Raw genomic sequence first — 14,913 nt, 5'->3', positions numbered from 1 at the left:
GGGCATTTTGAGTGGATTATCGAAATTACATATGTGCTTTATGACCATGTATGGTTTATGATTTTCAGCTTATATTTCCCAGTCTTTTGTTGTCGTCAAGACGGACATAATCGGTAGCTAAGTGAATTTTTATTGTAAAGTAAATTGCGTTACCAGGAATAAGAGCGTTGTTTGTTTTGAACAAACAATAACAATTAAAACTTACAACTTAAGTGGTTTTGGTTACATTGGAAGTTTTGGTTAGATTAGTAGTTTTGGTTCTCAAATAGAGTTTTCCTATCAAAATGTTCTGCTGAGCCTCCGGAGATATGAGATAGATTAAGTCATCGGTTATCGATAGCGAAGACTAAAAAAGCGGTCAGTTCTAGCTGTAGGGGTCTTATATACAAAAACGTCATGTTACAACTAATGAAGTAGAAGATTTTCATATTAATCTGTTACATACGGCTGTCATCTGTTATCGACAACGACAGCAATAATAAACGACAAGCTCTGACTAAAGAAGTCTTATATAGTAAAAAGCATGTTCAAAACAAATGAAGTAAAAGATTTCTGAAATCAATCTAGGAAAATCTTCGCTCAAATGAAGTAATAGATCAGATAGTAAAACTTTACTATGCTTGCCGTCTGTGACAGGTTAATCTGTCCGAGTGTTGAAGCTAGAAATGTTTTTCCAGAACACGAAACAATTTCGATAGTGTTTCAGTTAATGACACACACTTTTTCTACTGCTCTGACTTCATTCCATTGACATTTTTTTTGATCAAACGAAGTAATAGATTCGATAGTGTGAAGGTTGAACAAGACAAATTTTTTGTTAGAACAGAATGCTGGAAATCGCAAGTAGATGTACCAGTCAAAACAATGGAACGGAAGTGTAGTTTTACGTTTAAATGAGTGAAGTCGTAGTTTACTAACGAGAGTCTGTTTTCCCCAGGTTGGTGGTTGCCATAGAGGACATTTTAAAAACCTCAATAGTTCAATGGTTTAGACGAAAAATAGTTTCAAAGCCAGCTTTTTAGCTTGCAATGTTAAATAAATCTACGTCAAAAAAGTGCCTCGAAATGTAAGTGGTGCTCATTGGAGGCGTATCAACAATTCACATTAAGATGTTACGAACCACACCATACAATGTTTGGTTGTTCTACAAACATCTGTACCATATATAGGCTCGATAATGACTTCATTTACCAGTACCGGCTAACATCCTATTAGTTTAATAAAAACGAAAGAACCAACGAACTAATAAATATAATTGCGGTGTAAAATAGAAAAAAACAAAGAGAAAAAAGTTCATTTAAAATTTACGTTTGGTTAACTCCAAACTAAACAACAAAAATTATATGTTTCGGCATCGGTTGTCCATTATAAACAAACTAATAATAAAGAAAACAAAACGAAGATAGTAGGACCGCCTTTTAACAAAACAAAATTTTTTTTTCTCTGAATTTGTGAAAACATATGATCTTGAGTCATTTTGGAAATTAGAAAATAAAAACGACGTGACACAGCACATTCTTCATAACATCTCCATCATGTCACTTTAAAATAAACTTTTCATCTTCTCTTGTATTATAACGTCAAGATCGCCAAACACTTATTGATGTTCTTGAATTGTTTGACTTAGATTACAGAAAAGACGTCTCTCGTTTTATCGCCAATGTAAACACAACCACCGATATGGGAAAGTCAAATTCTCAGACATCGAAGACACGACACTGCACATAAACATGAAAAATATAAAATATTTTGTCCGTACATCCTCAATTCAAACACCTTTCGGTGAAATATTAAAAATTTTTGTCGAAAATTGTTTCAAAACTGTCGTACCACTGGGGGATTTATGATAACAGAGTAACATTTAGAGAAAATATTTTTAAATGTTGATATTATTCGGAAATGAACCTTTTTTTCCAAGTCGTTTCATCACGAATGAATTAGTTCTGGCTCATATTTTATTCCAGTTGCGTTTGACTTAATATATCTCTTGGGATGGATTCTAAGAATAAAATGGTCATTTATTTTCATCGCTTTTTTTCCCGTTCTATATTGGATTTTGAATGAATTTTTATTATTCTATACCATTTAGGCAGGGCCGTTAAGGTTTTACGCATGTGCGATGTGATTTCATTATGGCTTTTTTTTTGTTAATTTGTTAAATGCAAATGGTATTTAGAGGCAATTATTTATTTGAGACAATTTATGTCATGCGTAACGCTTTAAAATTCATTGGAAAAGTTTGTTGAATCATTTGAATGCGAACAGAAGAAGTTATACAGATAATTAAGTGATCTTATAACCTTTATTTCGAATACAAAGCGAATCAGCATATAATCAACAAGTCAGTCACATCTTTCGTTTGAAATGTTGCCTACATACAAATCATCCAAAATCTAGTACTTCATTAGAATTGAACATACTGTTTGTATATAACAGAACAGCAGTGCCAATATTCGTGAAAATATTTTCACGAATTTTCTCAAATTTCTCAAATTTTCGTGAAAAGTTTTTTGTGAAAATTTGAGAAAATCGCGAAAATTTGAGAAAATTCGTGAAAATATTTTCGCGAATAAAGGCACTGCAGAACAGTTATCAAAGCTGCTCGATCATTTTCAGCGTCGATGTCGAAAACAGATGACTGGACGTTTCTAAGAAATTACGTCATCAAAGGACGTATTGGACGGGTCAATTATCATTTATTTTCCATTGAAATAACTTATTTTTAATGCAGAAAAAAAATATTTTTCTTACGGCACTTAAGTCCTTTGTAAAGAATTCTGATAAACAAATGAAGTAAAAGATTTTGAGCGTCACCTGTCGACATCTTAAGCAAAAGATGTGTTTAATTAAGATACGCTTATGGTTTGTAAAATGATGAAAATTATAGAAGAATGTGACGGCCTAGAAGATACCACACGGCAAGCATTTCATACAAGATAGCTCTAAAAAATGTGTTAAGAAAAGCAATAATTTCGTCGGTGTAGCTGTTGTAGATAAAATTCTCGATAGGTTTTCTTTATCTTTGAAATCTTTGTGAAGTGTATTGACGGACCCGCTATTCTCAATGTATAAACCTCTAAATCCAAAAGACAATTTTTACAATTTTGACAAAATAGTTTCGTTAAAATAGCCACTGTTCTTTTGGGTCAAGGTTTTACACAAGAAGAGCAAACATGCGTTGAACAGGAAATTAGTAATGGTCCGATGAAGAATTCATTTTTTTTTCTGGTCCAACTCTTCCGCACGATTGCCTTAAATACACATTACATACTTGAGGACTTTTTCTCAGTTCTCTTTTTTTATGAAATGAAATTTCAATTGATAAGTAAATATGTAAATAATGCAACCATCCACTGGAAACGTTCTTATTTCATCTTAAATCAACAAACATAGAAGAGAGAAAAAATCATCTTCAGATAAATGTTTTTTTCCTCAACAATTATTTGGTCACGTTTTTCCACATACCAATTCAACAAGTCGTTTTTTTTTCGGTACACAACGTATTATATACATCACACACACCAAACATTTAATTTTTATTCACCAAAAAGTAAATATTATAGCAGCAAGAGAAAAGAACCTCTATGTCATTTTATAAATTTGAATTCCACACAAAATTCTGTGCACGGTTCAAAATTAAAGTAAAAAAAAAAAATTGTTTGAGTTTTTTCTGTCTCTCTTCTTTTTATTTTTCATCGGAAGTGCCGTTGTATAATACAAAAAAATTGTAACCAAAAAATTTACTTTGTGGTACCAGTGTAACAAATGTATCAAGTTCATCCAAAGTTCAGCAAAGTATTTCAAATGTTATTGGATATTCTTCCAAGTATCTTATGTCGATTAACGTGTAAAAGGTGACAGGTGATATCACGTAATGCCTTTATATCAATCCATTTAGAGAACAGTAAATCAAGGAAAAGTTAATTTCGTACGCTCTTGCCCATATAATACACGAATTCCTTAAGAGTACGTATTTAAAAGTGTGCGGTGAGATTGAAAAATTTTAAGTGGTAAATCGGTGCGGTGACATAAGTGGTTGTTATGTCGAAATAACTATGCGTGACAGCTAGGAGTTACATCAACTTTAGTTCTTTGTGATTACATCCATGACGATGGATTTTGGTGGCGGGACATTTCCACACCGTCAATATCGTCAGGAACGATATTATCGTTTTTTTGGACGATACTATCGTCCAAAAAAACGATATTATCGCCCAAAAAATTTTCATCCAGGACGATAATATCGTCTAAATTGAAAAATTCTAAAATATTGTCTGGACGATAGTATCGTTTTCTTGTCGATATTATCGTTCAAAAAACAATATTATCGTTTTCTGGACGATATTACCGTTCTAGAAAATCTAATGGATATTTTCGTTTTCTGTACGATAATATCGTCCAAAACGATAATATCGTCCTGGGCGATATTATCGTTTTTTTAAACGATAGTATCGTCCTGGACGATATTATCGTTTAAGAAAACGATAATATCGCCCAGGACGATATTATCGTTTAGTTTTGGGTGATAATATTGTCCAAAACTCAATTTTACTCATTGGTGCAGCAAGAACCGAATTCTCTTCCAAAATATCGAAAAACAATTGTCAGAGTAAATCACCTACACATCAGTGTTTAAAAAAGGCGTTTAGTTCGTCCCTAAATAATTCATCTTTTTACGAAATGAATACCAACTTTGATTGTACATAAAAAGCGTTTTAACACGCCGAGCGATCCGGCCCATTGCCCCGGAGCGAAGCGGAGGGCCGCAATGCGAGCCGGGCGCCGGAACGGTGTCGAAACTTAGGAGTTAATTTTTTTTTTCTCGCATCGTCTCATAATTAGTCTGTGTAATTTTTCTATATAAAATTTAAATTTACGGAACCAAATGAACCAATTTTTAATATGTATTTGCCGTCTATAAAAAGGTGTTTATCTACAAGATTTTGTGTTTCGTCTTCAACAACCATCCAGAACGATAATATCGCCCAGGACGATATTATCGTCTCAAATTTAAAAAAATTAATTAATTAAAAACGATATTATCGTCCCAAAAATTATCGCCCAGGACGATAATATCGTCCAAAATAACGATAAATTTGTTCAGAAAAAGAAAATAACGATAATATCGTCCAGCGGATATTTTCATCCAGAACGATATTATCGTCAAAAAAACGATATTATCGTCTTTTGAACGATAATATCGTTTTTTAGACGATATTATCATCAAAAAAAAACGATAGTATCGTCCAAAAAACGATATTATCGTTTTTTTAAACGATAATATCGTCCTGAAAATATTTTAAAATTTATAATTTTAGACGATATTATCGTCCTGGATGAATTTTTTTGGACGATAATATCGTTTTTTAGACATAGTATCGTCTAAAAAACGATACTATCGTTTTTTAGACGATACTATCGTCTAAAAAACGATAATATCGTTCCTGACGATATTGACCGTCTAGTTATGTCGCCTCATGGATGGATTTTGCCTTCCTACCTTGATGTCTTTGAAATCTGTGAATTGCAGACACAGAACTAATTTCCTCCTCTCAGCCTGTGATAAATGTGATAAAATGTCGCCAAGTGAATCAAAAGCATTTGTTTGAATGTGTACGAGAATTTAAACCCTCGTGTTGTTTCCACAACTGGACTTGACACTCGTTAAATCTGGACAGCATCTCAATCAATAAGACTCGGACATCAAAATTTTAGTTTTTTTTCAAACAGCTTCAATTTCCTATTGACAAAATGCGTGAATATTATTTCAGTCGTTCCGCAAACATTTACACTCCCCCCTTCAAACACATGCTGTAATGACTACCTTATCCCTGTTCTATTAATAAGAAACTGTTTTCCTCACCAACACGTCTAAGATGACTCCCTGAAGGATTTCCTCAGAATTGAATGGGCAGAATCTTGGACAGAAACATTTACACTCTCACACAAATCACATTTACTGGACAATGATCCTTAAGACCGCCTAACAAGTATTATGACTTCCATAAAATAATAAAAAAGAGAACATGACATTGCTAAACTTCTTACACGCTTAATTGCCCTGTGAAAGCACCCATAAATATTTCGTTGAAATTATTACATGTTTTTCCATTTATATGTGCACAATAAACTGCATACGATGTGTTCGTCGTTCCTTTTTTTTCATTATGAATGCAAAATATTTACAATAATTTATATAGCAACAAGGCAACGTAAGATATGATTTTAACAATGAAATATAACACACGAAAAAGGGCTTCTTTAAGGTTAAAATCTGCACGTTCTTAGAATTCGGTTAGACAAATAGTGCACTTGGTGAAAAGAGTGGTGAAAGGACAGCGCATTAAAATGGACAATGCCTTACGGTGGTGGTGGTGGTGGTGGTGATGGTGATGGTGGTGGTGGTGGTGGTGGTGGTGGTGGTGGTGGTGGTGATGGTGGTGGCGTTCTTTTTTTTTGTTCCCTGTTGTCCGACCTCAATATTTATTTTGCATTGTATGGATATTGCCGAGAATTCAATTTATTTTTTAAAAGACTTCTCATCGTATAAAAATGTCCTAAATTTAATTTATAAGGAACGACAAATCATGATAATAAATTAGAAAATTTTAAACCGCTTTTGATGGCGCATAAATGGTGTCCCTCGTGGTCGATGTGCTGGCACTGGATAGTGCCATTTATTATTTAAAATATCTTTAAAATGCTTTTCGGATTTATTATAGTAACCTCTCAACTTTAAATTGATTTACTCGGTTTATGTCTTATCTGTTTTTGACTTGCACTTATATTTAACAACGATTTAGGTCAATCGAATGGAATTGATTGTGACTTATTGTCTATTTTCTTGACTTATTTCATAAGTGTAAGTGCTACAAGCCGAATACGTCAGTCAATTTAAATAAATTGTCACCATGAAGCTAACCCAAACTCTTAAAATTTTCCTCTGATATGTCAATTCCACAGACTATAGTAATCAACCAAACCGAATAAAATCTGATTTATTTCCACTGCAACCCATCGCAAAAAAAAATCCAATCAACAATCAAAACGCAACACAATTCTTATTTGTCGTTAATCTGCGCCACAACGTTTTTTCTACCTCCGTTGCAATTGTAGTTTCCAACCCCCTTCCTCTAACAAAGTAATTATTTTTTCCGATTAATCTTTAAACTACCGTATTCAAGTCTAAAATAGCAAAAATCTAATTATAGCACGGTATAATACGCGTAAATATTATGCACAATCCACCAAACATATATATACGCTGCGAACAAATCCGTCAATATAACATCAACCCAAGGGACTATGAAAAATCTGTTAACGAAAAAAGTGAAGAATACAAACAGGGAGCTGGTTACATCTCTTCAAAAGTAAAAAAAAACTTATCGCAGATTGCCATTGTACCTTTGGAGAAGAGTACGGAAAAAAATTGTATTAAAACAGGCTGTATTGGTTACACTCCCTTGTTGTATTTTTGTTGTCCTCATAAATATCCCAAAAACGTTTTTTCAACGTCCACACAACATTGTAAAATATAATTAGGTTGTTGACAATGAAATTGTAAGTAAAACGCAAACTAGCTAATAATAAAAGCGTCACCCTTCTGATACATAACACATAACAATAAATTTAATACAAACTGAAAGGTTTTTCCCCTAACCTTGGACTCGATTCGAGAGAAACAGAAAAAAAAACCCTTTTTTTTACAGAACCAGCAGAGGTTCGTGTGTTACAACAAGCATATTATTATACAGTGTGTGCTATTACATCAACTACGAGGGATACTAATATCGAACCATCAGAGTTGAAATAAAGTACCTCGCTGCAGGATCAGCACTTTTGTATGAAATAAAATGTAAAGCAACACGAATGATACACACCAAGAAAAAAACTATTTAAATTTCCCTCGTGCTCTATTATGTAATATAAAACTGGGTTGAAATGGTGGATGGATGCAAACGATATTTCTTCGTCGACCGACGTCATATGGCAATATTTATGCCACTGAACATAAAATAACTGTAATAAGTCTTCTCGAATGATGAAAGTTTTTGAAATTCATTTTTATTAGCTAGGAACGAAAGTCGTTCTGCCACTTCATCATTGTATGCATTAATAATTAACCATTTTATAATTGTACATCATAATACACATTGCAACTGATGTGGAAGATGCTTCCGGATTGTAGAGATAAATTTGTAATTTCTTTTTACAATTTTTTTCCGCCGCAATTATCAAAATAAGTCATGAAGTTATGATGCACTTATTGCCGGTGGTACAATTTCTTCTGGTTTGTTTTAAAAATAGAAAATACAGTTGAATGGAATCAGTAAGGCTCGGAACGGGTCGGGTTCGGTCAGACCGGAACCCGAACTTGATTTAACCCGAACCTGAAAAATTATTTCGGGTTCAACCCGAACTTGACCCGAACTTGAATGTTCGATTTCGGGTTTAACCCGAACCCGACCTGAACCCGAAATTGTTCAACCCGAATGTGACCTGAACCTGAATTTTCAATTTCGAGTTCGACCCGAACCTGAACTGAACCCGAAATTTTAAATTTAATCAGGTCGGGTTCGGATAACCCGAAATTTTTGACTTTTTTTAGTGTAATGAACGCTCAAAATTTCGGGTTATCCGAACCCGACCTGATTAAATTTAAAATTTCGGGTTCAGTTCAGGTTCGGGTCGAACTCGAAATTGAAAATTCAGGTTCAGGTCACATTCGGGTTGAACAATTTCGGGTTCAGGTCGGGTTCGGGTTAAACCCGAAATCGAAAATTCAAGTTCGGGTCAAGTTCGGGTTGAACCCGAAATATATTTTCAGGTTCGGGTTAAATCAAGTTCGGGTCAACCTGAACTAAAACAGGTCAACCCGAACCCGTTCCGAGCCTTAGGAATCAGATGGTTGGAAATTTTTCTTTACTGTAGTTGCAAACGAAAAGAAACATTTAGGTAGCCAGTTACGTAAAGTATAGTTTCCACTTAAAAAGAGCACTCCGTTTAGCCTCCGTTTACATGACAGTTGTAAAATAGAACAAAGGAACTGTCACGTAACAGGAGTAAAAAATTGAAATAAATTCAATTTCCACTCCGTTTGCGTGACAGTTCTTTTGTTCTATTTTACAACTGTCATGTAGACGGAGGCTAAACTGAGTGCTCTTTTTAAGTGGAAATTATACTTAAATATCTCAGACAAAATAGACTAAATGACTCACTCTCAATTTCAAAAGTAGACAACTCTCTCTCTCTCCTAATAAACTGTAAATTAACTTGTCATGTCGGTGGGCCTAAGATCCATCATTACCAAGACACTATGCTCTCTCAAATAAACGTCTATTTCACATCCATTGTTCTGTGATAAATAAATCATTACATCCTCCCATCGATGCTAACACGCCTTCAATTTCTTATCAAACACACAACAACACTCGGCGTTACCGTTAGTTACTGTAACACCCGACACAATCGAACGCCAAAGTCAATTATTAGCCCAACACAAAACTGAAAATGTTCTAAAAAAAAAGATTTAATTAAACGATAATTCTTGTACCAAATCCCCTCATCAACAAAAGGATTATTTCCTCTAATACATCTTAATCCGAAATTTGGACTAAACTGTCAATATTCATTATTATTATCTTTCACAATCAATTTTCTTTTGTGTACAAGAGATCCTGGGTGTGTGTGTGTGGGTCTGCGTGTACTTGTCTAGCACGCTAGAAGGATTTTGAGGAAAATTATAATCCTGAAGATGAGTTAAGAGTGGTATGTAGTTTGTATAATGTGCTGTACGTCGTAAGTAATCGAAAAGTTTTTACGTATATTGTACTAGAAGAGAGGTCGCCGTGACATTGTCTTTTTGAGAATGTTATTAAGTCAGTTGAACTGTTTAATTTGGTTTTGGTTTATTGTATTACACTTTGTGTAATGAACTAAGTGTATAATAGCGAAAACTTTTCGTCTTTTTCGTCGATAAGACAGATTGAAATGTCAATGGATACAGTATCAGTATCCATCTCGTCAACTTGACTGCTTCTTATCGATTAGAATGGATGGTACAACTGTTTCCAAATTTTTATATAAAAACTGCTGTTTGCTGATGTTGACTTAGAAGGAAGAAGAAGGAAAAAATCATCCATTATATGAAAATGAACACATAATATATATAAAAAAGGGGTTTCGTTTGGTGCGTCGTTGTACGTTGAATATTTATTTTAGTTTTGTTAGCTGTCAATCCATTTTCTAACAATCTGTCTTGTTTTAAAACGCATTTTTATGTTGTTGTTTTTGTTCACCATAGGAGGGCCCCATAATTTTTATGTTCAGGGTTTTTATAGTCTCACTAAAATGTTATTGTAAATCATACTTAGACTGGGCATATCAAAATGGTTTCAAGTCTGCGTTGATGTTTTCGTTTTTCTTCCTATAAATTCCGTTCCATTTTTACACACCGAAAGTCATCTAAATTTATTTCGGTTTTTAATTGTTCTCATGGATTTTATTTATTTAGTGGCTACACTTCAGACTAAACAAAATGTTTGTTTGGTTTTTACAGTTACAGACAGTTGGCGAAGGACTTAAAGGCTGATCGTCGTAATTCAAAAATTATACAGCCAATTAATTCGAATGAGTTTTTAATTACGAAGTTACTGTACGCATGAGATCATTAAATTTGTTAGGGATGTTAGAGCTGAGTAAATAATGTGCGATCTATTATAGTACATTACTGCTATAAGGCTGTATATAAGAGACGTGTACGTACACGAGCGCTTGCGCGAGTATTAGTACGAGTCTCTTATACAGCCTTATATCAGTGAGGTAATTTATCGCAGTAGGCAAACATCTCTTTTTCTAGTGATATAATTTTGCTTGCAAAACCTTTAGGGTAAATTTGTTTACTCTTATGTACGTCGTGTATATAGCGCACAATACACACCCAACCCACTGTATGCGATAAAATACTTTTGAAACCTAGGTAGGACCCGTCCAATATGAAAAATACTATTCGTACCACGGACTAAAAGTCTTTTTTAGCGAATTCGATTGCAGACCTCGCCTTCGGCTCTGTCTGGAAACGTCTCACATGCTAAAAAAGACTTTTAGTCCTAGGTACGAAATGTACTATTTCGGCTCGTTCGAAACAATGTATATTGTCAACGCAACGTGGAGTAACGTATGCATTTCTATGAGGTGCGATGCGCTTCTATGCATTTTCATATAAACTTCAAAGGCGTCGCGGAACCTCTAAACATTGTTTGTCACTTCTGATGATTTGAAAAAATAATGAAATCGACATGCAGTTAATAATGCCACGGAATACAACGACCAAAATAAATTTAAGGCTGCAACAACTTCCTTATGTAACAAAATGAATGTTTTAACAATTGAAGTAATAGACATTTTATTAAACTTTAGACGATACTTTAAACAAAAGAAGTAGTAGATTCAGATCTGTACAGCGAAAGAGATTCAATGATTATATCGTGATACAATTGTCTACTGTAACAGGTTAGTCATTTACACAATAAGTAGCTGGAAAAGCTCAGCTTCATGTGTTCAACAAAGACGGTATTGGCACTCATGGCCAATAAAATCTGTTTCAATCGATGTTTCAATAGTTCCATGAAATTTGCATTGTAAATGTGACTGCCGCTGTCGTTTTTTTCCGTCTTCATAAAAGTTAATTTTTCCTCTACGTTAAACCGTTGTAAACAAAATGTCGAGTTATAGCTCACTGTAAGCGAAGTAAAACAAGAAACTGTACGACTGCAAATAATGACACATTGTAGCTGAGTGTCACATAAAATTTTATTTGTTTTTTTGTAAAAATTACTGAAAATAATATCGATCCTTGACTTTGGAAACATAAAAGGGACGAAAGTCTTAAGTAAGCTAACCGGCAAAACCTTTAAAACAAACTGAAAAAGAGAAATGTTTTCCAGGCACATTACAGTTGTATAATAAAATCGTAAAAATTCTATTAGAAATGTCGAAAGGGAAAAAAGAGCAATAAAAATTATGAGACTAATTTAAAAGGCTATCTAAACATAAAATATTATTTTATTTGTTTGTTTAAGTTCATCAATAAAATATGAGGAATAATATTTTCTTTACGTTTTTTTATAGTTTTTTATTGAAGTCCTCTTAATATAGACATTATTACTGGTAATCGGATGATTTAATATTTTCTTCGTCGGTTTTTTTTTTGTTCGTCCCATTTTTATTGCGATGTTAAATTGTTAAAAGTTATGCTTTTCCGATGATATTTTCTCTTCCGAAATTTAATCGGTTAAATCGACGTTTATTGTGCAAGTTTTTTTATTATTATTATTGTTAACAAACATGGAATATGGTCAGGACGTTACTTTGTCCATTATAATGACAAAAGTTCTATCAAAGATTTGAAATGATTTACTGAAGATTTTCGTAAATAAAAATCACTAAAAAGTGGTCAACAAAAATACAACATTTGCCCACAGACATTCTAAAGGGGGACGAAACGAAGGGACGTTATTATTGTCCAGCTTTTTGATTGACTTTTACGCTAACGACAAACTTTTCAATAAATATCCACCATTCGGCAAATTGTATTGGAAAAACCCTCTGTACAACGTCTGGGTTGAGTGATTTTAATTTTTCATTTCATATATGTATGTGATGTCCCAGTCAACGCGTCTTTCACATCCCGTATCAATCGTACAGAAGTCAAACATCCGTTTCGGGGAGTAAAGTGGACGGGGATTTTCAATTTATTTAAAATTAAGTCTCGGACATGGATAATGAATGTTTGTAAATTGAAATGCAATTTCGCTGTTAAAGGGTGCATAACGGTCATTACGAAACCGACTTTTGATCTAAGGCAAGCAAACGGGGCTCTATAATTAATCCTACCCGCAGAACAGAAAATTCTTTCATTTTTCTCCAGCTGGTGAAACTATGTTTGGGCAACAAAAAAATCTTTAACATAAATTCCAATGACAAACGCAATTGTGTTGCTCAAAGGATGATAACAAAAAAAAGAAAGAAATGATCAATGTACTAACCACCACGACCACATGACGTATCCTTAAAAAGTTGATTTTTTGTTGTATCCTTACCTGCAAAGATAAAAGAAGAATGAGATTAATAAAAATGGTTAAAATTGTGTTCTGTTCATGGAACAATCGTCTGTTCGAGGAGAATACATAAGCTCATTTAGATATATATAAGAAAGAAAACCTTTGTAGCTTGTCATATCATCATTGTCTTTGTCGAAAAGTCATCATAATAATACGAAAGTAGAAAATCTTCTTAGCGTAATTGCGTCGGTGTTCTTGGCCCGAAGGATTTGTACATGCATATACGACCGGAGAAACGAATGGTCTTATCTAATTACATTTCCCTTTTGAATGAGATTGCCAAAAAAAAAACAAATCTTCCCATAAAATGCGTTTGATATACGACAGTTAATAAAAACGAAGACATGAAGTTGAGCAAGCTAATAATCAAATTAATAAAAAATAGAAATGAAAAACATTTAGTTCTTGCTAAAATATAATAGAAGTACCCTGGTTGGTATGTATGCCAGCACAGCCGAAACGGAAATGAGCAATTATAATTTTAATTCTGTCGTTTTGTATTGAAAATAATTTTTTTGTTTCTCTTTTTTTTGTTTCGTTGTTTAATTATTGTCAATGTTCTTTCCAAAATAAAAAGACGTATTCTAGTCACGACGGATACATTTTATGCATATCAACAGCAGAGCAGCAGTTTAGATATATTATATATAAAACACACAGAAGCAAAATTGTGAAAATATAATTTTTTTTTTCTCCCAACGAAAAGTTTTATTTACTCTGAACTGGTGGATTGTGTATACGTACCGATCGTACATTCACATTGCTAGATTACATTTATCATTTATGAGTGACGATGAACTTTTTCGAATAAAAAAGTCCAGCCATGAATAGTGATTAAAGCGTGCAATATTCTAACATACAATTTCGGTGGAGATGGCGGTATGTGTACACTCACAAAACATATGAACTATTATACAGAGAGAGACACAACGAAAATTTTTTAACCGCAAAACGGTTTTATAATTGAAATGCGTGGATTGAAATTGATTGTTTGATTAAAAGCACACCACTGACTTCAGTACAAAGCCCATTTTGGACAGAAAATTCGTTACAGTTTCACAACGCATATTAAACGATCCACGGGCATTGTTTACGAGCCAATAGTTTAATTCAAATGGTTGGATTTTTTTCGGTGTCAAGTCAACAGATCGGTTTTTTTTTGGTGTATTTCTATGAATAAATCAAATCAAATTGTTATTTAATTTAAAGAGATAGAGAGAGAGAGAGAGAGATAAAAAATCGTAACAAGAAAGAATGGTGCTTAACACACCAGGCATGAGCGCCGCCGAAAATAAGCCGCCGATCAAGCCGCCGCCGGCCATTTTTGAGCAAGCCACGCCGCAGCCGAGCCGGTGCCAAAAACACGGCTCAAGCCGGCTTGAAACGGCTGGAAAATGAAATAAAGATTTCGAAAGGTGAATGGGTGAAATAATTTTGAAAACCGAGATACCTGTTGATCCTAAGCAGCTCAAGTACTTTTTGATTTTTTTTTTTGAAAATTTTCTTGAATTTTCATGAATTTTCCAGAATGGTATATTACGTCCTCGCTTCTAAGTTTGTTGTTTTGGCAGGTATGACCTTTGCGGAACGAGCCGAAGGCGCACAATCAGTTAATTCACAAATTTGAGAAAACTTTATCGATCTTTGCGAATTTTCTCGATTTTTTTTTCTTTTCAATTTTTACTTGATTTTCGTGAGCTTTCGATTTCTTATCGAAAACCATTTTCTTAATGAGTTAAATGAGTGTACTGGAGCATGATTTTCCATTTAGTTCACGTTTTGAGGCAATAAA

General features: G+C 33.8%; 1 protein-coding gene across 5 annotated transcripts in view; it reads right to left on the bottom strand.

Moving 5' to 3' along the window:
• Positions 1-14,913, bottom strand: part of LOC119082722 (teneurin-m) — a 536,832-nt gene that overhangs the window by 71,364 nt on the left and 450,555 nt on the right. Inside the window, exon 1 of one of the 5 annotated variants that reach the window (XM_037192309.1) lies at positions 13,047-13,094. The exons of the other annotated variants lie outside the window; for them this stretch is intronic. The gene's annotated coding sequence lies outside the window, so the exon portion shown is untranslated. Of the gene's footprint in view, positions 1-13,046; positions 13,095-14,913 lie in introns of those variants that run through there. 5 annotated transcript variants of the gene reach the window in all.

Source organism: Bradysia coprophila, unplaced genomic scaffold (assembly GCF_014529535.1).
Source record: "Bradysia coprophila strain Holo2 unplaced genomic scaffold, BU_Bcop_v1 contig_476, whole genome shotgun sequence".
NCBI lineage: Eukaryota > Metazoa > Arthropoda > Insecta > Diptera > Sciaridae > Bradysia > Bradysia coprophila.
The sequence above is the reverse complement of the archived record's forward strand: the minus strand, read 5'-3'. Positions and strand labels throughout refer to the sequence as shown.